Source organism: Poecilia formosa, unplaced genomic scaffold (genome assembly GCF_000485575.1).
Source record: "Poecilia formosa unplaced genomic scaffold, Poecilia_formosa-5.1.2 Scaffold304, whole genome shotgun sequence".
NCBI lineage: Eukaryota > Metazoa > Chordata > Actinopteri > Cyprinodontiformes > Poeciliidae > Poecilia > Poecilia formosa.
The window spans coordinates 19,495-46,218 of record NW_006800243.1 but is presented as its reverse complement, the minus strand read 5'-3'; the positions used below and the strand labels follow the sequence as shown (position 1 = coordinate 46,218).

At 38.3% G+C, this 26,724-nt stretch overlaps 1 long non-coding RNA gene across 1 annotated transcript; it reads left to right on the top strand.

Annotated features, from left to right (window-relative positions):
* Positions 1 to 1,133: 1,133 nt before the first annotated feature.
* Positions 1,134 to 9,481, top strand: LOC107832997 (uncharacterized). Its single transcript, XR_001658707.1, has 5 exons — positions 1,134 to 1,238; positions 1,693 to 1,783; positions 1,886 to 2,107; positions 7,175 to 7,305; positions 9,254 to 9,481. It is a non-coding gene; the product is annotated as an uncharacterized LOC107832997 (long non-coding RNA).
* The last annotated feature ends 17,243 nt before the right edge of the window (positions 9,482 to 26,724 follow it).

Genomic DNA, 26,724 nt, shown 5'->3' with positions numbered 1-26,724 from the left:
TTATGTTTCTTTGTGATAACATGAGCACAACCGCAGACGATCACTAAGCTGGTATCGACCTGAGACGTAACGGACACCAGATCCCGCCCGGCTTCCTGCTGGCCGACGATGACTAGCATCGGTTTTAACTGTTGTCAACATAACTCGCTACATCGTAAATGTACGCCTGACATATAAAAGAAAAAGGGATGCGGTGTTTTGTTACTCATTGTCAACACTTTGACAACTCGATAACAAGACCCCTCTTTAAATGAGATCTAGATCTCAACAGGGTTACCTGGTTAAATAAAGGAAATAAAAAAAGATCAGGAAAAAGTTTTAATTAAGAAAAAAGTAGCAAGAGAGAGAGAGAGAAGCAGAGCTACGATGGCTTGACTATGACAGCTGTAATATGTTGTGTAACGTGCTGCAGAATTTATGTTTACCAACAGAAACTCCAACTCTGACAGATCATCAGGAGAGCAGGTGTTTAAATTAGCTAATCACCACTGCGTGTTAGCTTAGCAGGGCTAATCTATCACAGCGATCAATTATTAATAATTACAAAATAAACATCAAGCCTGAAAACGTAAAACCGACTGAATGTTCTGCTCTTTGTGAGGAAAATGTTTGGGTGTTTATTGGTGTTGAATCCTGATACATGTAGTGGCGTTGTTGTCAGTTGCTATGGCAACAAGTCATAGAAAGGGAAAGAAAAAGTGGTTCTGAGTTTTTCTTTAACGGTTTTTCTGCGTTATTTTTCCCTTTGCAGCTTCGTCTCCAGGTTTCATTTAGATAACGGTTCAACCGCGGCAGCGCCGCTACGGACGGAGAAGAAAAGAATCGTCTTCTTAATGTGTTAGCACAACATGTGTTAGCGCAACACATGTTAGCGCAAGACATATTAGCGCAACACATGTTAGCACAACACGTGTTAGCGCAACACATGTTAGCACAACACGTGTTAACGCAACACATGTTAGCGCAACACATGTTAGCGCAACACATATTAGCGCAACACATGTTAGCGCAACACATGTTAGCGCAACACATGTTAGCGCAACACATTTTAGCGCAACACATGTTAGCGCATGTTGTTAGCGTATGTTGTTAGCGTTTCCAGATGTCAACAATAACATGCAACGGGTCTTTATCCTCAGTTGTGTATGAAGATACACATCATGACCAGAGATGCCCAACCCTAAGAAAGCTAAGCTAGCAGAGGATGTTTCACTGCTAAGAAAACTTCTGTCATCAATGTGAATTTTAATTTAACACATAAAATCTACCAAAACATTTTTATACCAGGTGCAACGTTTCCTGGAAACAATATTCATTGACAGCTGTGGTTTAAAACAGAAAACTCGGTCTGTAATGGTTTTTCAGCGTTGATTTGATCAAAAATTCCCCACATATTAATACAATCAGGGATTTGTGGACCAATATGGAGGCTTCACCTGAAGCTCAATACCACAACACTCCTTCAGGGATCTGGTGAAGTCCATTCCTCAACAGCTAATGACTCTTTTGGTAGAAAAAGGCCACATCATTACAAAATGCATGATTAATGTAAGATTAGCTAACTTAGCACCTTAAATGTTAATTTCCTGTGTTCTCTGGAGGCTCATCAAGTTGAAAGTATCTTTAAAATCTCTTGAATTATTATTCTGCTTCTGTTCTAAGCTTCGTTTTTATACTTTCTCATCCCCAGAGACATCAAACAAAGGTTGTCTCAAGATGACAAAATCACAGTAAAGGATGTTAGACAAAGAAATCTGTCAGAAAACAAAATTCTGGCTTCAGGGTGGGTATGAGAAAAAACTGATCAGAGGTTCAGCCTTGAGGTAAAGAAAATATAACTTCTTTCTTCTTGAAAGTCAGAATCTCTTTATTTTTTCTGTTGTAGTGCAGAATGTCTCCCTCATCCTTGTTGGGAGGAGGCTCCTGTATGACACCATAGGAACTTTTGGACCGGCCACTCATGCCTGCATCCACCTCTGTTTACTGAAAGCTGTGCACAACTCTGATAGAGCTGGAAACCACTGCGGGCCGCAGCCTGCAGGAGCCTGGCAGGAGTTCAGCCACAAAGCTTTACATGAGCCGATCATCTGAAAACGGGAAGAATCAGGTAACCCACAGGGTTACCTCCTCCATCAGGTAACCCACAGGGTTACCTGATTCAGTACCTGAGGATGAACGATTCCTCTTATCGGTGCCCGTAATGTGTGACGTATTTAGCTTATTGTTATGTTCCTACATTTTGATGAAAAAGTTCTAGTTCCGCAGGCAGTTTACAGCAAGACATTTTTCACGTTATAAATAAAAACAGTTTGAAAGTAGCACCAGTACATTTAAAACAAATTGACTCAAAACAAGCTCACATCTTGCTGAAGAGATACTTGTAAATAACTTCTGCCTTATTTCAAGTGTTCTTTGAGATTTTCACTAGAAAATAAACCAAAAATACTTTTGAGTTTTTACAGTGAAGTGCTACAAAATCACATTGTAATTATAGATCATGAGATGCTGCTATTTTATGATAAATGTCAGATTTATGATATTCTCTGTTCTGGAGAAAGTCAGGAGCAACATCTGATTTTCATTCAGCTTCTAAAATCAGATTTACAGCCATCCTTCCTGGTGCTTCCCATATTTCCTGTTCGAAAGCTTTCGAAGGGCATCAGTACTAACCTGTGGATGAGCGACAGAGACCTCCAAAAGCAAAACTCACTCAAATGTCTCCTCCTCGCTCATGAGTTAAACATGGAGCCACCATGAGGATATTTCTGCACCAGAAAAAAGCTGAATATTCATCCTCCTTCGTCTGTCAGGCGGAGCTCATCCTAAATGTGTCAGTAATTAATCTAATAAGTTCAAACATGATTTTACCGGACAGTACATTAAGTCTTTCCTCATCTTTTTTTAAACTGAGTGAAGCAGCATGCGGGGAGCATAGCTATTATTATTCAAAGGAATATTATTCGTCATCATTTTTAAATCATTAAAGCTTTTAGATGAATAAAGATGATGAGATCCCAGAGAAACCGCAGTCAAATGCTGCCACTCCAGAAAGGAAGGAACTGTACTTAAAAAATTAAAACTTGTACTTTAAAGCAAATTGAAACAGCAAAGTTGACGTGCTTTGAAGAAAAATTACTTTGTGGTAATAATCCAGAAGAGAGTCATTTTTAACTCAAGTCCTAAACTTAAATGTCCCTGTAATGATAAAGCAACTCTTGAATTTCAGATGCTTTTGTGATTTTTATGGGTCACTAGTGTAGAAAAACGTCTTGCAGTGTCGTAGTTAAAGTATTTCCTGATAGGCATTTGAATGTGTCACACAGCTCATTATGTATTTTTTCTGATGCATTAAACATCACAGGCTCTCTGAGGTGTTTAAATAAAAAGCTTTGCTTCTGGCGTGAAATGAAATGAGACAAATATCTGCAGTCGTCTCCTGAGGGTTTTACATATTCTCCACCTTATTTGGAAAGTGGAAAGAAATAAAAAATGATTCTGTTTCACTTTTCTTAAACAGGTTAGGATCACTCTATGGTCTATACAAAACAAGTTCATTACATTTCTTACACAAAATCGCTCTTAGATGATGAGATGTAAGTCTGCTCAGTGAGCCGTTTTAGGGTCTCTGTCACTTTAAATCCAAATAATCTGTAGCTGGCCACGCCCCCAACTCAATACTACAATCACACATGAAAATAGCTGCAAACAGATGTGCAAATACACAACTGTACATCTTTGAAAAGCAGAAGTAGAGCCTCCTGTTCAACCAACCAGAAAGCAGCAAGTCAACAACAAAACTTGTCTTTTCCAGCAGCCATTGTACAGCAGAAAAACCAGCCGACCACAGAAGGTGGAGCTCAGCTGTGGTTGCTAGGTAATGGGCTGGGCTCAGCTGTGGTTGCTAGGTAACGGGGCAGTCCCTGCTGATTTGACACTTACATTCAGACCCTAAAAAACATGAATTTATCTTCAAAAAAACGACTGAATGTTTTTTTTACGTGCTTCGGCTGTTTTTTTTTGTTTTGTTCTGTTTTTTTCTTTTTGAAGCAGTAACGACCCAAATGAAAGCACAAAAATGTGCAAAATGTGAATTCTTAATTTAATTCCTTACTTTACTTCAGATTATTTCTAATTAATATCAGAATAATGCAAGAGTTTTTAGAGAAGTTTAGTTTGCATAAAGTGACATTAACATGCCTTTAAGAATTAAGAATGAATTCAGTAAATATGCTCCCATCTATGTCTTGTCCAGCCACCATGTTGGATTATAGTCTGTGTTAATTTTTGTGTTTCATTTTTTGCTGGGATTGTTGTAAAAACAAAAGTTTTTCACCATAATAACATTTAGAGATAAAAGGTGGAAGAAAACCACTGTAGCCATTAGCGTTATGTTTTGTTGCTGCAGGAGGGACTGGTGCGCTTCATAAATCAGCATGAGGAAAGAACATTAAGTGTAAATATTGAAGCAACATGTAAAAACAGGGCAGTGCTTATGGAAAGCTACAAACTTAACTGCTTGAGAAGAACATGGTTATTGTTTTGTTTTATTTCCTTGTAATTCATGTAAAGCACTCTGAATTGCCTCGTTGCTGAAAATGTGGTAAATAAAGGAAATTATCTTACCTATCACTCGCTCATCTGGGGCCAAATCTATAATGCTAATACGTAGCATTAGTGAGACGTCCGTTTCACTTTATGGCGTTTAAAGCTTTATTCTTTGCTGTAGCTGTTTTTTTGAATTAAAGTTTCTGTGTTTATATTTTACTATCTAACAGTAAGGTATCATTCTCCTGATGGAGCTTTTAAACGCGATACAAACTAGCTAAAATATTTTCCAGTGAACATCATTTTTCCCACCTTGCCCCTATTTATATTTACCGTGGGATTGTGGCAGCTCCATTACTCGAGGTCAAGGCGCTGTGCAGGGAAATGCAGATTAACTCCAAGCAATTAGAGAAGTGAAATTCACTGGCAATGTTTATTATCCTGCCCCTCAGTCTGGCAGCAGGGATCAGCCAGTGAAATATGGATGTACATTCAATATTTAACGTAGGGACATCAAAGTAGGCCGCAGCCGGGGAGCACGGCTGAAGGAAGGGAATGAGGCAACTTCATCCACCGCTTTGAGCCAACGTTACTCGTGGGAGCTGCCAGGAATAAACACATTAACAGAAAGATGCTGCTGTTCATCATATTTCACAGACAGGAATTTGGTTTTACACATTAATTACACGCCTTGGCTTCAGCCTGTTCCTTTCTTTGGTAAATTATGAATTTGTAAATCAGTATTTTGTTTTTGTCTCCTGTGTGTGATGTTAATAATTTACCAAAATAAAGTGAAACTGATACTTAATTTGATATTTCTTAATGTACGTTAAAACCTAGGAAGATCCTTTAAAAACAAACTGACTCAGTATAAATGGTTTGAAAGTAAAGCGGAACAAAAGCTGGAAAACGTATCATGATATAAGCGATACCAGTCGATATCGATAATTGTCGATAATTATTGATTAGCCTTTTTTAATCAGTTATGAGGCACAGGGGTGAAACCTCAAGTTACTCAGAAGATTGTTGCTAAGCAACCGAAGTTGGGCGGAGCTTGAAACTGCTTCCTCCCCAGCAGGCTGTTGCTAGGCAACCAAAGCGTGAATAAGTATTGAACCAACCTAGCTTAGCTAGCTCAGCGGTTAGAGTTTCCCTGCCTACATCTCCCAGAATGCTGTGCAGTTCTGGATCAGAGTTCAATGAAATTATTGAATGTGTAATCATACGTATTATATATTGATCATGTGTCTATCCATAGTGATTCATTGTCCTATCTGACTGTGATTTTTTAAAGTTTAAACATACAGCAAACCAGAATTTCTGATGCACTGTAAAAACACAAATTAATTTTTCTCTAGTTCTAGTCCTAATATCTTTGTAAACTTGTAATAAGATAAAATTGATTTAGAGGTAACTCTTCAGCAACGTATACGAGTTTGACTTAAAGTAAATTATTCCTTAATATTGATTAAATAGTTTCTATCACTGATAGAAAAATGTTTTGTTATAAGTGAAATTATCTAATGGAAGTAGTTCTATTTCCTCAACAATAAGTCATTATTGACTTTAAAAAGCCTCATATTTCTTGTTGAAAAGTTACTTATAAGTCAGTTTTATCTTATGCAGGTAAACTAACATATTTGCACTAGAAACTAGACCAAAATACTTGGTAAGATTTTGTTTTTACAGTGTCGGTTTTGAAAATGTGAAACAAAAACAGATTTCCTGATTTAAAATGACTTGAACAGCAAAAATAAACTATCACATTAAAATATGAGATGCATCATTAAATTGACTCTGCTCTTAACATTAATGAATAATAAAGACCGGTAACAGAAACGGCTTGGAAAATGTTCTAAATATTTATATGAATAAATCTGTGAAGGTTATGTTGCAGTCATGTACTGCTTTGCTGTTCATGTGGCTGAACTCCATCTGCTCACAGCTGTGGAGGTTTTTACATAATCACCTGTGGCAGTGATGCTCCCAAAAATAAAAATAAATAAAAGCAGGTCTTACCCTCACAGCCATGGCGCTCCGAAGGGCTGAGGAGCGCCTTGTAATGCTGTTTACAACAAAACCGCGCTGTCACACTGGAGCAGCCTCACTGTGACACAGATTAACTTAATCTCATGTCAGAGCTGCAGTGGAAATGTCACTTCAGAAAACCAATTCTAGGATTTTCCTTTCCAAACATGGGAGGAGAAAAAGAGGGAAACACAAACGACTTCCTTAAGTTAGGAGTAAAGCGAAAAGGGACAGGTAAGCAAACACCTGGTCTGATATCCAGTGACGTGCAAAAGTATTCACACCCCTTAAACTTGTCCATATTTTGCCACATTATAGTAACAAAATCAAATATGCTCCATTGGAATTTAATGTGGAAGACCAACACAAAGTAAACTGTGAAGAAGAAAGAAAATTATACAAAAAACAAACCAAGTATCTTTGATCTAGTTTCCAGTGAAATTTTTTTACTCTTGAAATAAAACTAAACTAACTCACAAGTAACTTTTCAGCAACAAACAGGAGCTTGTTTTACTTCAGTACTTCCTTAATATTGACGAAAAAGTTATTTTTCCAGATCATTTCACTTCTGATATTGTTCCCATGCGGCTCTTCTCTTCAGCAGGAAGAGGTGATATGGAGACGGATGGAGCCAGAAAAGGAGCAATATTAGAAGAAAACCTGCTGCAGTCTAAAGATTAGAGGCTTCCAGCAGGACGACGACCCGAAGCACAAAGCCAGGGCAACGATGGGGTAAAATACAACATATTCAACTGTTAGAATGGTCTAGTCAAAGTCCAGACTCAATAGAGAATCTGCTGTTCACAAATGCTCTGTATTGAATCTGATTGAGCTTGAGATGTTTGGCAAAGAAGCAAAAACTTCAGTCACTAGATGATCAAACCCTAAAGACTAGCAGCTGGAAAACAGCAAACACAGAGTATTGACTCAGGGGGGCTGGATAATGTTGCACACCACACTAAAATGTTTTTAATTTTCTTCCTTTTCACAATCGTGTCCCACTTTGTGTTGTTTTTTCACATTAAATTCTAATGAAGTATATTTATGTTTGTGGTTTGATGTGAGAAAATATGGAAAAGTTCAAATTCCAAAACTTTTACAAGCCCTGGCTTGATCTTTCTTTAACTCCTTCCTTGCTTTTCTGTTTCCTATGTTGAGTTTGTGCTCAATCATGTCCTTTTTCCAATCTGATGCATTAAAGGTTTCATTCTTTGCCTTTTCTTTGTGGCATTCAAGTGTTTCTGAAGTACAAACCAGATTTTGCCTTTCGGCTCTCCCAAGTGAAACAAATGAAACTCGTCTCCCGAGCGTCATTTCCCACCCGTGATTTCTTCTTGCCTTTTTCCAAACTCCAGGATGCTGAAAGTCGGCCATTTATCACAGCTGCAGGGCTTCACCACGTGACCCCAAAGTATCGGAGTGGCCGTAAATCTGAAACGCACGGGGGCATGTTTCACTCTCCGAAGGAAAGGGTCAGGAAATATCGAGTACTTTGTCAAGACAGAAGCAGCTGGCATAACGAGGCTGGCTCATTCCAGAGCTAATTAATGGAGGCATAACTACATTTCTACAGCGAGGCAGAAAGTGGATTTATTGTTTTCTGCTTGTTATTATGACTTGTGGATCAGATACTGGATCAATTTTCATGACTTTAAGGTGGCAGGCCAGTTAATTAATTGGTGTCTGAAACAGATATTATAAAGCCGTCACTCCTGTGTGAATTATGATCTTTACGGTAGAAGAGTGGCAAATTAAATGAAACTAAATATCAGGTCCCATTTATATAAAGATATTTGTGTTTGTATTTGATTATTTATGTTCTGCACAAGTCTCTCTCTTTTTTGGCCTAAAACATATTTTGTGAAGAAAGAAGAGAAGATTCGTTTTCACCAAAATCACTTTTAGCAAAGAACAACTTGGGCCTTTATTTTAGGACAGTGACGATGTTTTTAGAAACTACTCCTATTGTTTAACAGAAGCTGAATGAAATAACCAGGATCCATCAAACACATATCTGCTACTTCTTTCAAGTCTGACTTTAAGGAAGTTTTAGTGATTGATTTATTACACATTGGCCTAAAAACCAGACTTAGTGAGACGGCAGGTTTTGTTTTTGAGTAAATCTACAGGCATTGAAGAAAAAACATATTTAAAAGTCTTTCTTCAACAGATTTTAAGTCCAGAACATGCGTTATTTTACGCTGGTGGTTCTCACGGTCTCAGGGTTGAAATCATTTCTGGAAAGTCATTACAAACTGTTAGAAAAATTATGATTATGGAGCGAAAAGGCACCTCTGTTCCTGAGGTAAACATTCATCTCAACAAGCTGCTGCAGAAACAGATTTCTGGATGTAGATCCTTCCATACGATCCTGCTGAGTCTGCGCCGACGTCTCCTCCTGAAGTATTTAACCAGAAGTGAGAGCTCAAAAAAAACAAACAAAGCAGATGAATTAAAACTACAGGATTAAAGGGATTATAGCAGCGGAGACGCTCTGAATATTTTAAGTCACGGTGGGCAGAGTGGGAAGGACTAATAGCAGCTACTAATACACGTATGAAAACTTAATAAATGTTTTGTTCTTAATAGCAGTGGGAACAGAACAAATTCCTGCCTGTCTGTTATTATTTTATAGCTTAAAAAGCTTCATTTTCTGTCCTCACTTCCTTCCTCTTCTCAGCCTTTTCTGTCTCTGCAGAAGATGAAAGGAGAAAGTCAGAAGGAGGTTCAAATTACGTAGAGGCCTGAAGGACCTGGGAACTGGAGGAAGGTGAGCAGAAGAAAAAGAAAAGGATAAATCAATGTGAGGCATCAGGAGGAGGGAATAATGGAAACAACACAAAAGCATGGAGGAGGATGACAGAAGACAATAAAAGCTTGTCCTGTGCATTAAAACCTGAAGTCATGTAGCAGGTGGTCGACCTTCCTTTCCCGATTTAAGGGAACCTATTATGCAAAACTCACATTCTGCACGTTTTGTACTTCAGTCTGAGTCTCTACTGCAAAAACAAAAACAGCCCAAGACTTTAAAAAAATAATAAGTTAATGGCAATAAATTTATGTTTTTTTGGTTTCTGGAAAATATAACCCCAGCAAAGCCAAATCCGTTACCTAGCAACCCCAACAGAGCTCAGTCCGTTACCTAGCAACCCCAACAGAGCTCAGTCCGTTACCTAGCAACCCTCAGCCGGTTTTCCCGCTGTACAATGGCTGCTGGAAAAGACAAGAGCTTTGTTGAAGATGCCATCATAAAACCCTGACCGTCGGTGGGCGGAGTTAAACATGTGTGTGAAGCAAGACGGCATACAAACCTAAACCAGTTACAGTTCTGTCAGGAGGAATTAGGCAAAACTCAGGCAAACTATACGTAGCTCCCATGTGACATCACACTTCCGTAAACTTTGTAACTGGCAGCCATATTGGTAGGCAGTTGCTATGACAACAATAAACAAGCCACAAGCTTAGAACTAGCTCTCGCATGTCTAACTTAAACAATATAAGTGTTAGAACTACTTGAGTACTCTACCCACCTGTGTAATGCTACTGTAGTACTTCTTGCTGAGCTACCAAAATTAGCTTAGCAGAAGTAGCTTTTACCTGCTAGCTAAGACGGACATGTAGCCTATGTGTTTGTTACTACATGTTCTCACTCTGCCAGTCACCACCTTGTTTCTCACACAGAGTTTGTACGTAATTTACAAATCTGTCCAAACCCTGATGGTTTGAAGCTCCTCCATGCTGAAAACGCTCCACCTGTTCACTGGGTCATGAACTACATCACAGTATGAGCCTGGGGGCAGTTAGTCTGACATGTCTCCATTCTCTGTCTCAACAGCAGCCATGTTGTTCATTTATCTTTCTCTCACACATCGGTTAAGAGTGTCCACATATTTTTTTTTTGTTGGCCTCAAAGCCATGGTTCATCTATTCATTGCGCTGCGTTTGCCTACCAAGATGGCGCGGGTCACTTCCTGTTCAGACCTGTGGGAACTGTGTGTTGCAGAACACCCAAAGGTTTGTCACATGTAGTTTAAAACCCAGTCGCACCAAATAGAAGGTAAACTTCCCAACTTGAAAAAAGTCAAACCAAAGTTCCCAAAGTGGATGCAGAGATATGGGTAGAAAAGAAAAGGCAGCCACACACGCACGCACGCGCGCACGCNCGTTCAGCCCGTATCTCTGCCTCATCGTTCCCGTTTCATCTTTATAGGTGCTTTAAAATCCGCCTCTGTTTTTCTCTCCATTTTTCTTGCTACATGTTTTTTTTATTCTTAAAGAGCTAATTTACACTCTACTTACATTTGGTTCACTCATCCGTGTTGGAGGTTTAGTGAAAAGACAAACTGCCTGACTGCTCAGCAGCTGCTGAGGAACATTGCAGATTTTATTTTTGCTTCAGCGTCACATACTGAGCTGAAGTCTGTTATTTTCAGAATATAATTTCAACAATCAAGAGTATCCTGTGTGACCACATGCAGAGTGTCACAAACGATTCATACCTCTTGTTCTTTTTCACATCCAGCATGTTTCTGCTTCCCCACGTAGTGAGAACCGTGAAGTGAAATGAAAATCACTGCACAGCTAATAACTCTAAATAAAAACGCCCAGAGAGCAGAGAACCCAAAAACATTCAATGTTTCCAGATCAGGTCCTTTCAATAAAAACCTTGTGAAACTTTAACAGAAGCTGCAGGTTTGAGTCTGTCTGGTTAAAACATGTTTGATTTTCATTCAGTGGGAAGAAAATCCAGAAATTTTACTGAAGTAAGAGCAGAGATACTTTATGATAAAATTACTCAGGTAGAAGTAAAAAGTACAGCTTAGTAAAAATACTCCTAAATGTACATTTTGTCAGTAAAAATGTATTGAATTAAATGTAGTTTTAATCAAATATTCACCAGACTCACCTCCAGTTTTTGTTCAAGTTTCTGAAGTTTTTTTATTTAAAGAAACTCATTTGGAAACATTTTTATTTTGTCTGATTTTGTTATTTTGTAATTTTTATTGTGGTCCTTAAAATGCCAAATTCCCACTTTAATCATTTATGTTACTCAATGCCTGAATCGATCAAACTATTTTCTGAATGGCAACTTTTTACTTTTACTTGAGTAAAAGTATTTTTCAGTGTTACTGTTACTTGAATACAATTTTTGGGTTCTCTAATGAGGAAAACCTGCCAAACGTTTTGGCTCCATAATGGTTTACGCATCTCTTTAGAATAAAAATCTGACTAATTTATTAAACTATTGCATTGCTGGGTAAATAAAATAATATCTCAGTAAGAGTTTTAATTAAAAATATTATATTTTTCTGGCCAGCATGTCATTTTTAGCCCTTCTGGAGGAAAGTTACCTATTTTTTGTATATTTGTAGCTAAATTTGAACAATATTACTGTCGTGCCTTTTAGCTACGTTTAATTTACTGCTAACTGCTGCTAACTGCTGCTAACTGCTGCTAACTGCTCATTGGAAGCTATTGATTTGTGTTTTATTTAGCGTTCTTTATTGTTTTTTATTTCATATGTCGGGGGAAAAGCTGCTGGACTGATGTTAGCCACCCGATTTCCTCTTTTGTTTGAATAAATTCAGGGAACCTGAGTTTGTCATGAAATCAACCCCCTGGACCCGAGACGAATATCTGAAGATCTCTGATTTAAGCTAAAGTTCTAAAGTTTACAGCTAAAAATACTAACATAAGATGCTAAATCCTTCAATCATTAAGGCAGATAATGCATATTTTTCAGCCCAGATTAAACATTTTCCTCATTTTTACAAACATATCTGGCTGCATGAGCATCTGCAGCACAAACACATGGCAGCGCTAATAAGCAATAAGATGCAAAGGCCTCAATTTGTAACCCTCTGTCTGAGCGCGTTTACTGGCTGCCATTTTAACTGGCTGCTCCTAATATTCCTGTCTTTATGAAGCTAATGCCTGAGTTTATTCCTGCCTCAGCTGACTGCCTCCAAAAATGTCAAGCCTTCCCTTCTGTCGTTTATTTTCCTTATGAACATCTGTTGGTAACAAGTCATAACCAATACTTCAGCCACACATGATGCCACCCCAACAGCTGCCGTGTTAAAGTGGAAACCAGAAGCAGAGAGGCTCTCAGAGGGCCTGGTGTGCCCTCTATTTGACACAAACTTCTCTGGTTGGGCTTTCAAAGGCCTTCCAGCAAGCACAGCTGGTGCAGCGACAAAGATCAGCTGCAGAGATGCAGCTTACCGACGGATAGAAAGCTCAAAATGCACAACAGGACATCAGGACTGAGGGGGCGGATTCTCCTAAGACTTACGTACTTAATAAAAAGTCACTGCCTGCCTTTCAAGGACTGAGGCAAAAGTTTGTCAAGTTTATTTGTGCAGCAACAAGACAGTTCAAAGTGCTTTACATCATACAAACACAAAATCTTACCAGGTCTAGTTTCTAGTCACCTGAAATAAGATAAAACTAACTTACAAACAACTTTTCAGCAAGATGTTTCAAGTCAATACTTCCTTATTGCAGAAAAGGTTTTATTGTCAGATTATTTCATTTATAACAAAACATTTTTCACATTATAAATGAAATAATTTGCCAGTGGACCAGGAACTTTTCATCAATTTTAAGGAATTACTGACTTGAAACAATCTCTTATATAAAGTTACAAGTTAGTACACTTGACATGAGACAAAACTAACCAACTAGAAACTGAATCAAACTAACTTGGTAAGATTTTGTATTTTTGCAGTGTTGAAACATTTTGCCATCATTTCACATCAGAGTGTTGATCATAGTTTCATTAATTATGTTTCAAATCAACTAAAATCAGGTGGGATTTTACTCTGGAGTCAGAGGAGCTCAGTGTTTCAGCAGTTTTTCAGTTTTCTGGAAGTTTGTTCCAGATTTAAGGTCCATAGAAGCTGAATGCTGCTTCTCCATGTTTGAGAGATCTGGAAGGTCTGGAAGACCTGGAAGGCCTGGAAGGCCTGGAAGGTTGATCCAACAGCAGCAGATCTTTAATTTATAATTCAGTGATTTAGAAACTACCAGCAGTTTAAAGTCTCTCAGTGAAGGACTGTAGAACTAGGTGGTGTAGAACTAGGTGGCGTAGAACTGGGTGGCGTAGAACTAGATGATGTAGAACTGGGTGGTGTAGAACCTGGTGGCGTAGAACTAGATGATGTAGAACCGGGTGGTGTAGAACCGGGTGGAGATGCAGCTGGTAGAAGGCCCACTTTGGAACCATCTTTATGTGGCTCTGAAGGCTCAGGTCACAGGTCAGAGGTCAGCCTGATCTCTAGTTTCCAGCTGTGATTTTTTTCTCTTATTTAGTTTTATCTTCTCAACAAAAAACATTTTTAATGAAATCTGTACACCATTAAACACTGAAATTAAAATAAATTACACTTTTAAGATTCCAATCTGGGCAAAATGAAGAAGACGACAGAAAAAAGTAATAATTTAAATCATCTAACGTGAAATGAGTCAATCTCTTCCTGTAAACAGTAATTTGTACCAATATGGTTCAAAATAAGCAAAGTTAATTTAGAACAATAATTTGTGTTGCATGTGGAAGTGAGAAGGAACTGCTAATTGAATTTAAATATTCCCTTCCTGTGAATAATTAAAAAGATTTTGTTAATTTGCTTTGATAAATGCAACACATTCGTTTGTTAATGCCAATAAATTCGGCTGCGTTTTTTCCACTCTAGATCAAAATCTTTACAAGAAGATGCATTTCATGCTACCAAGTTATAATCAGACATTTTTAAACTGCAACATGAACAGGAAAATTAGGAAAACTGCTTTTTAGATTCAAACAGGCTGTGCATTAGGGGTCAAAAGGTCAAGCTAATCAATATAAAAGGTCAAAATCTGCATTGAAATCTGGTTTTTATGTCCTCAGGCATTCTGCCATTAAAATCATAAAATGTCTGGAACAACACAAAACGAATCCAAACTTCATCTGTCGATATCGAACAAAGACTCTGAAGCTATGAATAAATCAGAGATAGTTTGATTATTTGTGCGAGTCGTTAACATTGAAAAAATAATCAGAGTTATTTTGAAGGCTGACCTGGACACAACTCCTGTTTATCACCAGAGCTTCTCTTCAGCGATTCACAACGGGACAGAGACAGACATCAGAAACATGTGATCGGCTCAGGAAACGGATATTTATAACAAACATGCCAGTCAGAAAAAAGCTCCAACACTAATGAAACATCCAGTGATTAAAAGGGGGAAGGAGGGCTGGTGACAGTGAAGTAACAACAGCAGTGATTATGAGTTAGTTTTACAGATTGGAGAAACATTAACTTCTTCCTGGAGGCAATTTATCTTCAGGCACAATTTAAGAACACATTAAGTCACTTATGCAATCAGAGCGACGAAGCCAAATTAGTTCAGCCCTGAAATATTTGCTTTCTTATGCTTTAATTAATAACACAAATATGAGTACTACAATGTTCACATCAGGAAAATAACTGCTTATTAAAAAGCATTCCTGAAACGCATAATTTATGGAAAAGCTACCGTAAAGGGGCAGAGCATGAAAACAAAGTCACAAAGCAAACAGTAAAATGACGACATCATTAATTATGGCAAGCCTCAAGGGAAAATGATCCAAAATATCAAAATTTACCCAACAAATAAACATCTTTCAGACCCCATGAGTAATGATTGTACTCAAGAAATTAAACTCAATTCCTGCAGAAAACCGTTAATCAATGCAAATAAATTAACTTCATCAAGTTTACAAAACACCAACTTCATATAATACAAAGAAAAACAAAAATCCATTGGCTTTGATCGCTCTGAAGACATTTTGATCTTATGGATTATTATAGTCACATTTAATGTTTATCATCTCTGTTACTGCAGGCCTCGGTTTTAACTAACCCTCATCTCTGTCATCCGAATAAAAACATTACCTCACACGACTTTTTAACAAATTTGTACAGCAGAAATATTTTCTTCAGAAAAGAGGGGAGTGTAACTACAGAGAGCACGACTTTAAAATCAACATTTGTCATTTAAAAATGGATATAAGTTAATATTTTGTTGTCTTATTGAGCTCATAATCATCATTACTTCCCCAGTTTTATCTACATGCAGCACATTCACTGTGACTGAGAAAATAACCAACCAGTTTATTGAACGCTGGCGTTAGGAAGCATCGTTATCCGTCCCGTTTTCAATGCTGATTAAGGAAGTTCCTTTCACTAAATTTAGGAGGATTTCATCAGTTCCTTCAGCGGCTGCCAGTGAAAACATCCCAGATGAAAAGAGTTTGACTTGTAGCCCAAACTTCTTTGTTTTATGACACCTGGTCTCTTTTCTCCTGCAGCCAATAACTCAGATCAGAATCAGCAGCCATTTTGGACGGACGTTTAAACTCGATACGTCAGCTGACCACAAAGGAGAGACGCTCCTCACGCCCGATTTTTTAAAAAGTAAATATTACAGATAACTTTCAAAGTTTCTAAGAAAAGGGAGTTTTTCCTGGAACTCCTGAGAGAAAGGTTTCATAATCACTTTTCATTTATCCTGATCTATAAAGTACAACAGCATATGAGGCCGTTGTCGATGGAAGAAAAAAGAGGAGAACATTTCCACCAGAAAAGTCAGAAATTTTGAGATTCATCTCAGAAATTTTTGAGAAAAAATATGGAAATTTCTGAGTTTCAAAAGTCGAAGATTTTTGTCGAAATTTCGGAGCTTTTACTCGCAAATTGTTTGACTTTTCAAACATAGACATTTCTAAGACCACTTTCAAAAATCTTTCAAAACGTTGAAACTTTTTCACTAATTTTCTAGGAAATTTCTGAGATTAATCTGAAGTTTCTGCTGTGATTTTAAACAAATTTTGGACATTTCAAACTTAGAAATGTGTTTTTTTCTAGAAAAATCTTTGAGATTTTTTTGCTGGAAATTTACACTTGTTTTTTTAATCTACCATCGCTGTAATACGACGTCGTAATAAAGTTCTTGAAATAAATTGAGTTTTCCATAATATTGCAACTTATAAGGGAAAAAATTCAAAAACTGCTTAAGACAAATTTATGAGTTAAAGGGGGAATCAAAGTTTTAAATATGCAAACAAGTGAAGTCAAACTGTGGAATAATTTGAATATTGAACTTCGATAACGTTTAGATAAAACTGTTAAAATTATTAAGCAAACATGAGATTACTGCTGCATATCATATAATGTATTATAAGTTTATTTCTGTTAGTTCTATTTTTTTATTTAACGAGATGATTGTTCAGCCACTAAATAAAGTTAGACATTAAATTGATGGGTTAACTGTAAAGTACAGGTTTCATTGTTACATGTATTGTAGATTATAAGGAGTGGGAATATCGATACGTTTATACTTTCTTAAATATATAAAACTAAAGCTTTGACATTATGCTTCATGCTGGAAGTATTTTTTGTACATATTCATAAAATAAACAAACTACATACTGAGTGTGCGTTATAGGAACTGATAGCTAAGCTAACTGTAGCATGTAACGTATATACTGCACAGAAATGCAGCTAAGCTAAGCTAAGCGTAGCATGTAACATATATACTGTACAGAAATGCAGCTAAACTAAGCTAAGCTAACCGTAGCTGCTAAAAACAAAGCCTGCATTGGATTCTCTCTCTGAGAAAGTGGATGTCAGTTGGTAGTCGTACCACTTTGGTGCAGACTGAAATAACAACCAGAGGATGGATTGTCATGAAAAGTGATACAGACATCTGTGGTCCACAGAGCATGAATCCTAATGATGCTTTCCATCCTGCTAATTTATGCTTCCTGCCTTCCTCGCCCCTCCATCTTCTGGCTGTGTCAGGAAAACCAATCTCTCTCCACCATCATGAAGGATGCTCCAATCTTCTAAATGTGTCTTACAGAGAGAGGGAAGTACATCAGGATGGAGGATTCAAAGGTGAGGAAAAGGTTTCTTTTTTCCTCGTTTTCCTTGGAAATGAGAGATTTATTTTATCATTTTGGCTTTAAGCCTTTTAATTATATCAAACTGGTCATAACTGGAATTTATAAGCTCATATTTTGCTTTGATTTGTTTGATGGTTGGTCCAATATAAATATACGGGGAGGCTGAATGCCGACATTTTAGGCCAATTCAATTTATTTTAATTTGTCATTATGGTTTTTTTGGACAGTTTTCTGACCTGTGATAAGAAATATGCCATTTCTACCGGTTTTAATGTGGTTATCGATTAGTTTTTTATCCTTAAACGTTATATTGTTACTATGAAATAAGTTGAGCAAACCACAGAAATGTGCTTTAGATTTTCCTCTGTGTAACTTTTGCTTGTTACAGAAATGTTCTCCTACCGTTTAAGTTCAATTTTGCACTCAAAAAATACTTTCTCTTTTTCTAATATGATGTTATTAATTCAAGTTTATTTTCCTATAATCATCATTCATCATTCCTAAGATCATCATATTATGTGCAGACCCAGGAGGATCAGACACCTGTTGCCAAATTTATCAGAAAGTAGGTCAGGAACCTCCAGCTTCTCATCCTGATCTAAAATACGAAAAAAGCTGCAGAGTTTACAAAATATTATTAAAATATATGTTTTTACATATTTGCTCAAACTGTCACTATGTTGTGACAGTTTGCTATGAGACAGATAATCTGTGAAAACAACCAATCTCCTCCACCTCCAGGGCTGCTACTGAAGACATCAGAGCCAGGAGGCGGGTCTTAGCGCTGTCAATCAAGTCCATGCATGTACTGCTCAATGTTCTAATGGCAGAGAAACAACTAAATGAAAAGTAATTAGCTACCCTAACTAGCCTCAGCATTCATGTAGTCACAAAGAGAGGTGACTGGCAGCGCTAAGACCCGCCTCCTGGCTCTGATTGGTTGTTTCAAGTTAGCACTAGGAGGAAGCAGAGGGCCTTGATTTTTTAGATTATCTGTCTCGTTCTACACTGTCACAACATAAACAGTTTCAACAAATATGTAAAAATATATACTTTTTGTAAAAGTTACTGCAGATATAAGTGGAACATAGTTTTAATTTCTAAAAGAACCCAAAAGGAAAATCAAATCAGTTATTGGTTTCATACCCCAATACAAACCTGTCAAGGGGAATGTGGCTCAAATAAAACAGTTTACCTGTCCAACACCTGATGCAGCTGCAAAGAAACCACCAACCATCAACATACAAGACAAATCAGAAGGTTCCCATCAGGATGAAATTCCTCCTCAGAAAGGCTCAATACCTCCAGCTTCAGTAAACCTTACGTTGTGTTCAAGCGAAACCATGACAGTTTCCACAGAGACGAAAACAAGCGAACAAGGAAAAGGCAAACAGCGCCGGGTCCAGTTGCATCTCAGGATCCATTCTCGTTTTCCCAGTAGAGTCGGCCAACCACCTCTTCAGATTATTACAGATTTATCTGTCTCTGCTCGCTTTCACACATCAAACACTCTTACTAAATGCTTCCCTTTGGGAAACTGATGAATTGTTAATGTATGGAGGTTAATGTTCAGTCTGTGTGAGCAGATCATTTACACGACTTCCTGGATTACTGCCAGTAACTTTTGTGCTTTTTGTAAAAACTTGATATCGTGCATTATCTCATATTTTGCATCTGTCCTTCTTATTGTTTTAATTCTTCATTTAAAAAATGAAAACTCAGGTCTGTCATGATAACAAATGTTGCTGGACGATGAATTGTCCCAGAAGTTACTGCAATAAACAATAATATTGTTGTTTTTAAGACCATTTTAAAGTAATATAGTGGTACCCGCATAATAATAACAAAGATAAATCAACTTTAAATTCTAATCAACATTTCAGACTGGAACTGGAAGGCATTTTAAATATCCAAAATAAATAAACAAAATAACAAATAAAATGAAAGATGAAGTCTCTGAAACAAAACTGTCTCAAAAAAGGTTTAGTTGAAACCAAAACACCAGACCGGAAACTTTTATCATCCAGTTTTCGGTAGAAAGATGCAAATAGAAATTAATTTATCATGCAATTAATTGATTTATTGCTTATTGCGACCGGTTAACTAATCACATTGTTTTTCCCCTGATATAAGAAAATACTAACATTTTCCAAACTCTTTTTTGCCAAACTTTTCCAAACTTTCTGAGATCCCAGCTGGGAATATCTGATGACAACTTTAAAAATCAGAAGGAAAATGTTAAACTGATTCAGTGAGCAACAGGAGCAACACAAGCAACAGGAGCAACATGAGCAAAACGAGCAACATGAGCAACAGGAGCAACAAGAGCAACATGAGCAACAGGAGCAACATGAGCAACAAGAGCAACATGAGCAACAGGAGCAACAAAGCAACAGGAGCAACACGAGCAACACGAGCAACATGAGCAAAACGAGCAACAAGAGCAACAAGAGCAACATGAGCAACACAAGCAACAGGAGCAACATGAGCAACACGAGCAACAAAGCAACAGGAGCAACATGAGCAACATGAGCAAAACGAGCAACACAAGCAACAGGAGCAACATGAGCAACAAGAGCAACATGAGCAACAGAAGCAAAACGAGCAACAAGAGCAACATGAGCAACAAGAGCAACATGAGCAACACGAGCAACACGAGCAACAAAGCAACATGACCAACACAAGCAACACGAGCAACAAAGCAACAGGAGCAACACGAGCAACAAAGCAACATGAGCAACATGAGCAACAGGAGCAACATGAGCAACAGGAGCAACAGGAGCAACATGAGCAACACAAACAACACGAGCCACAAGAGCACCATGAGCAACACAAGCAACAGGAGCAACATGAGCAACANTTAATTTATCATGCAATTAATTGATTTATTGCTTATTGGGACCGGTTAACTAATCACATAGTTTTTCCCCAGATATAAGAAAATACTAACATTTTCCAAACTTTCTGAGATTCCAGCTGGGAATATCTGATGACAACTTTAAAAATCAGAAGGAAAATGTTAAACTGATTCAGTGAACAACATGAGCAACAGGAGCAACAGAGCAACAGGAGCAACATGAGCAACATGTGCTTGTGTTGCTCTTGTTGCTCGTGTTGCTCCTGTTGCTCGTGAGCAACACAAGCAACAGGAGCACCATGAGCAACAGGAGCAATACGAACAACAAAGCAACATGAGCAACAAGAGCAACAGGAGCAACACGAGCAACACAAGCAACAAGAGCAACAGGAGCAACACGAGCAACAGGAGCAACACAAGTAACAAGAGAAACACGAGCAACAAGAGAAACAGGAGCAACAAGAGAAACAGGAGCAACACGAGCAACAGGAGCAACAGGAGCAACACGAGCAACAGGACCAACATGAGCAACAGGAGCAACATGAGCAACAAGAGCACCATGAGCAACATGAGCAACACGAGCAACACGAGCAACAGGAGCAACAGGAGCAACACGAGCAACACGAGCAACATGAGCAACACAAGCAACAGGAGCACCATGAGCAACAGGAGCAACATGAGCAACAGGAGAAACACAAGCAACATGAACAACAGGAGAAACACAAGCAACATGAACAACAGGAGCAACAAGAGCACCATGAGCAACACGAGCAACAGGAGCAACACGAGCAACACGAGCAACACAAGTAACAAGAGAAACACGAGCAACAAGAGAAACAGGAGCAAAAAGAGAAACAGGAGCAACACGAGCAACAGGAGCAACACGAGCAACAGGAGCAACACGAGCAACACGAGCAACACGAGCAACAAGAGCACCATGAGCAACACGAGCACCATGAGCAACACGAGCAACAGGAGCAACACGAGCAACAGGAGCAACACGAGCAACACAAGTAACAAGAGAAACACGAGAAACAAGAGAAACAGGAGCAAAAAGAGAAACAGGAGCAACACGAGCAACAGGAGCAACACGAGCAACAGGAGCAACAGGAGCAACACGAACAACACAAGCAACATGAGCAACACAAGCAACAGGAGCACCATGAGCAACAGGAGCAACACGAGCAACATGAGCAACAGGAGAAACACAAGCAACATGAACAACAGGAGAAACACAAGCAACATGAACAACAGGAGCAACAAGAGCAACAAGAGCACCATGAGCAACAAGAGCACCATGAGCAACACGAGCAACAGGAGCAACACGAGCAACACAAGTAACAAGAGAAACACGAGCAACAAGAGAAACACGAGCAACATGAGCAACAGGAGCAACACGAGCAACAAGAGCACCATGAGCAACACGAGCACCATGAGCAACACGAGCACCATGAGCAACACGAGCAACAGGAGCAACACGAGCAACAGGAGCAACACCAGCAACAAGAGCAACACAAGCAACATAGACAACAGGAGCAACATGAGCAACACAAGCAACAGGAGCAACACGAGCAACAAGAGCACCATGAGCAACACGAGCAACATCGGCAACAGGAGCAACAGGAGCAACAAGAGCACCATGAGCAACACAAGCAACATGAGCAACACAAGCAACAGGAGCACCATGAGCAACAGGAGCAATACAAACAACAAAGCAACATGAGCAACAGGAGCAACAGGAGCAAAAGGAGCAACATGAGCAACACAAGCAACACGAGTCACAAGCGCACCATGAGCAACAGGAGCTTGTGATTTGTTTATTGTTGTCTTAGCAACTCCATAGCAACGGCCTGCCAAGATGGCTGTCAGTTACAAAGTTCACAGAAGTGAGAAAAGAAGAGAACTATGGACGCCTTAAATGCTCTCCTGTTTGGTGTAATGTTCATTATTTACATAAAACTATTGAATGAATCCAATAATTATCTAAACTCAACAAAGCAGCAGCTTTACTTTACTTGCAGTAAATTAAACCATAAAATAACTGGCATACATGTAACAAAATCCTCCAGGGAAAGAATATTTATCCATCCTCAAGAAGTCCTGCAGAGGAGCGAACCGCATGCAGGAAGGCTAATTAATGCAAAGAAGAAACACCTAAAAATACACAGAGACTTTACACACAGGCAGCTGGGAGAGAAAGATCAAAGCAGCAACAGAAAAGCGTCTTTAGATCGAGACAGAGCCGAGAAGTACGACGCATGATAAAAAGAAACGAGACAAAAGAGGACAAAGTAACAAGACAGATGGGGGAAAACAGAAAAGTAAAATGAGACGGATGAAATAGTCAAATCCAAATTACCTGAGAGAAAGACACACACTGTCAAATATTTAAAAGCAGGAGTTTTTTCAGATCTTGGGTTGATAGGAAGAAAAATTCCCCTGAGTGGAGGAAAGAGGGGCTTTTAAAAGAAGACAGTGACAAGAGCTGTTAAATGTTCAAAGTGCAGAGGGAAGGAAAATGTAAGGTAGACTGTGACAGGAACTTTAAGGGAGAAATTAAAACAGCTGGCATGATGAGAAATCACATCCGAAGGAGGGAGAAAAAACCGTCAACGCTTTCCAGTCTGGCTTTGTTTTTATCGCTCGAGGGGACAGATGCACTTCAGATGTCTACCTTCAAAACCGAGATGTCTCAAATATTCTTCCTTCTAACTAAGAACCAAAGTTACTGGCCTGTTTGTTAAAAGACTGAAAATAAGAAAGCTTTAAAAATCCCCAAAATGTGATATTTAAAACATTTACAAGTGGCCCCTGACCAGATTACTGACCCGTAGTCAGCTGTCAGATTATAATCCTAGACTGTGTAGATAATTTAACTTTAGTTAACTCCTGCAGTCCTGCAAAACACAAATACATTTTACTTATTTATTTTAAGGACTTGCACTGCAAAAACACAAAATATTACAGAGCAAATCTGGTAATTTAAATATCTCAGTACACTTGCAAATATGAGCTTGTTTTAAATAAATAATTCCTTAATATTGATGAAAAAGTTCTACTTTCATTGGCAGATTATTTCACTTCTAATAAAGGAAAATGTCTTGTTTCAAGTGAATTAATATATTTGCACTAGAAACTAAACAAAAATCACCTGGTAAGACGTTGTGTTTTTGCAGAGACCAGGTTTATTTAACATTAAAGGAACAACTAACAACAAAATGTGTTCTAATGTAGCCGTATCCCATTGTTTTCAAAGCTTCCTGTCACATTTTATCCAGATTTTGATATGAGACGTGTAATAATTCTGCAGCAGATGCAGTACAGCTGGACTTAGATAATAAATTATAATTATGAACTTATTTGAGAAGTCTGTCACCAAGGGAATCACATCACAATCCCACAAGTCACAACGTTTCCGTTTCTTTCTCGCTGCGCTAGCTTGAGGAGCAAAGCAGCCTGATGAATTCAAGTGGCAGCCAATCAGAAATAATATTTCAATAAATTATTTAAACTCATATTTTATTTTCAAAAAGTGATTGATAAAGGTAAAATAATTATGAAAATCTAAGCTTAAGAAAGGTTTACAATTTCATTTATTTATTTTTTTGCATTTCTTTCCCTTGTCCTTCAAACATCCTGAGGGCCCCACAGCGCCCTCTGGCGGCCCCGAATTGAAAAACACTGATCTGATCCCAGATAATAGAGCGCAAGTTACAATCATCTATAAAATCTCAACATGAAATTATATTTTAAAAAAAAAGGACAAAGTATTTATATCAATAGCTGCCCAAAATACTAATTTTTTCTCATTATTTATACAACATAAACTGGAGAAATATTCCTAAAAATGCTGGGAATCCAGGACAATTAGTTTTAAGAAATATTAAATTTATTGCTAGCAGAAATTAAAAACCGCGACACAGTGAGGTTTAAAGGTGCAAAAGAGAAACTGAAACGAACACTGGCTATAAGAACGACTGGTGGGGAGAAGGTGAGCTGCTCTGGCCTGGAGGCTCAGGTGACCCACATCAGCTGGTGACCCTCTGCGTCGTCCAATTAGACTGGCCGGGACAGCCACAGAGAATGTACTGCCTCTCATTAAAACCTCTGCTCGATATGAACAAGACCCCTCCGTCTCGTCCTTTCATGCAGCTGGAGCTGAGGATGTGATCCCTCCTGTGTTTTTAATCTGAGCCCACAGATGAAATAAAATGCTACTGTGGGCACGATCCGTACCGGTCAGCAGGGCTCGCCTCAACGCCACCCAAATGGAGCGGAGCCGCTTTTAGTGCTGCTGAAGCGGACGGTAAACACAACTAGTCTCAGGAAGAAATTTACAGCCATCTTAAGAAGCTCTGCGATCACCCAACCAGAGATGGCAAAGACAAAAAAATCGAAACGGGAGAGGAGTCGGTTTTTCTGCTACAGTCAGCGTTTCCTACGCTCCTCCCAAAAGTCCAGACTTTTATTATGAAAAAAGGCAATTTATGCTATTAGAAGAATTTATTCCTTTAGAACTGGCTGTATAATAAAATCCAAACTTAATGGCTGCATTCCAGAAGTTACCTTCTCTGAACATGAACAGACACTGGGATTAAAACATGCTAAGAACCAGAACTCCCAGTATGACTTCTCTATATCTTCTCTACAGATATGGAACAAACTTCCTGTAAACTGCAGAACAGCTGAAACACTGACTTCCTTTAAACTAAGACTAAAACCCACCTGCCCAGAGCTGCTTCTTAACCGTAATACATGAAATATATTTGATGTGTATGGATGATTATGATGATGACACTCTACAAAATGTAATGTTTCTGGTTTCTGTGTGATGTTTATGTGACTTTGTATTTTTGTGTTTTTATGATGTAAAGCACTCTGAATTGCCTTGTTACTGAACTCTGCTACACAAATTAACTTGATTGATTCTAGAAACATAAATACATTACATGAAAAAGATAAAAACAAGAAGCATAACAAAAACACCTGAAACTCTTAAAAGGTGATCTAAAAAGCAAAAAGACGTTTTCTTCTAGCGGCGCTGCTGCAGCAAAACTGTTAACTAAATGAAACCTGGAGACGAAGCCGCAGCAAAGGGGAAATAACGCAGAAACACCAACACAACCACTTTCTTCTCACTCTTTGTGTCGGCTACGCTACACGCTGACTCGTTGCCATAGCAACTGACTGACAACAACGCCACTATATGTTTCAGGATTCAACACCAAAAGACAGTCAAACGTTTCCCACACAAAGAGCAGAACATTCAGTCCGTTACAGTTTTATGTCTTAAGGCGTGATGTTTATTTTCCGATTATTACTGATTAGTGATTGGAGACTGGTGAAGCGCAATTTCAAACTTCTGTGTTAACCCTGGCACATAGATCGTTGACAACAAAGTACACTTGACTTGACTTGATCGCTGTGATAGATAGCACTGCTAAGCTAATGCAGCTAACGTGGTAAATTAGCTACCGCTGCTAGCAGCTAAGCTAACATAGCGATGGCAGATTAGCTCATTTAAATACCTACTGTACTGTCAGAGTTGGTGTTTTAGTAACCTTTCTTATTTTTTAACTGAACTGAAACACAGAATTCCACAGCAAATCTACGTTGAGGTTGTCATAGTCAAGCTAGCATAACTGAGCTACTGCCCTCTCCTTCACTATTATTTTCTTAATTAAAACTTTTTCCTGACCTTGTTATCTATTTGTCTAAGTGTTGACAAATAGTAGCAAACCACTGCATTCCTTTTTCTTTTACATATCAGGCGTACGTTTAAGATTTAGTGTGTTATGTTGACAACTTTACAGCTAAAACCAATGCTAGCCATCGACGGCTAGTTGCTTTTTGCCCTCCAGCAGGAAGCTGGGCGTTATGACGTCTACTGCGGAATAAAAACTCCAGTAAGTAACTTCTTTATGAGACAAATGTAGGTGAAAAACGTTTATTTCTCCATTTCACTGCATCAAACTATTTCCCAGCTTCACACTCTGCATGCAGATGAAATTATGTTTTGGGTTATGTAGCATAGTAACAGAGCTGGCAGTGGATAAACACAGTGTTTGACCACCAATAAATCTTATTTGAGGTGTTAAATTATACTTTAAGGATCTGTGCCTGCAGCACAGACTGCAGGACTTCTGTTTGTTGCTCAAATGTATTTTATAAATAAGCAAATTCAACACATATACACTGTTTTATTATTTTCTATTTATATTAATGTATAGATGATGACAGCCTATAATGTTTTCTTTAGACACAATGAAAGAATCTGTGTCAGTTTTAATAGTTTTATTTGAAGAAAGTGTGTGTTAAGCACACTGCGTTTCTTCTTTAGCTCCTCTTAATGCTGCTGCTGTCACTG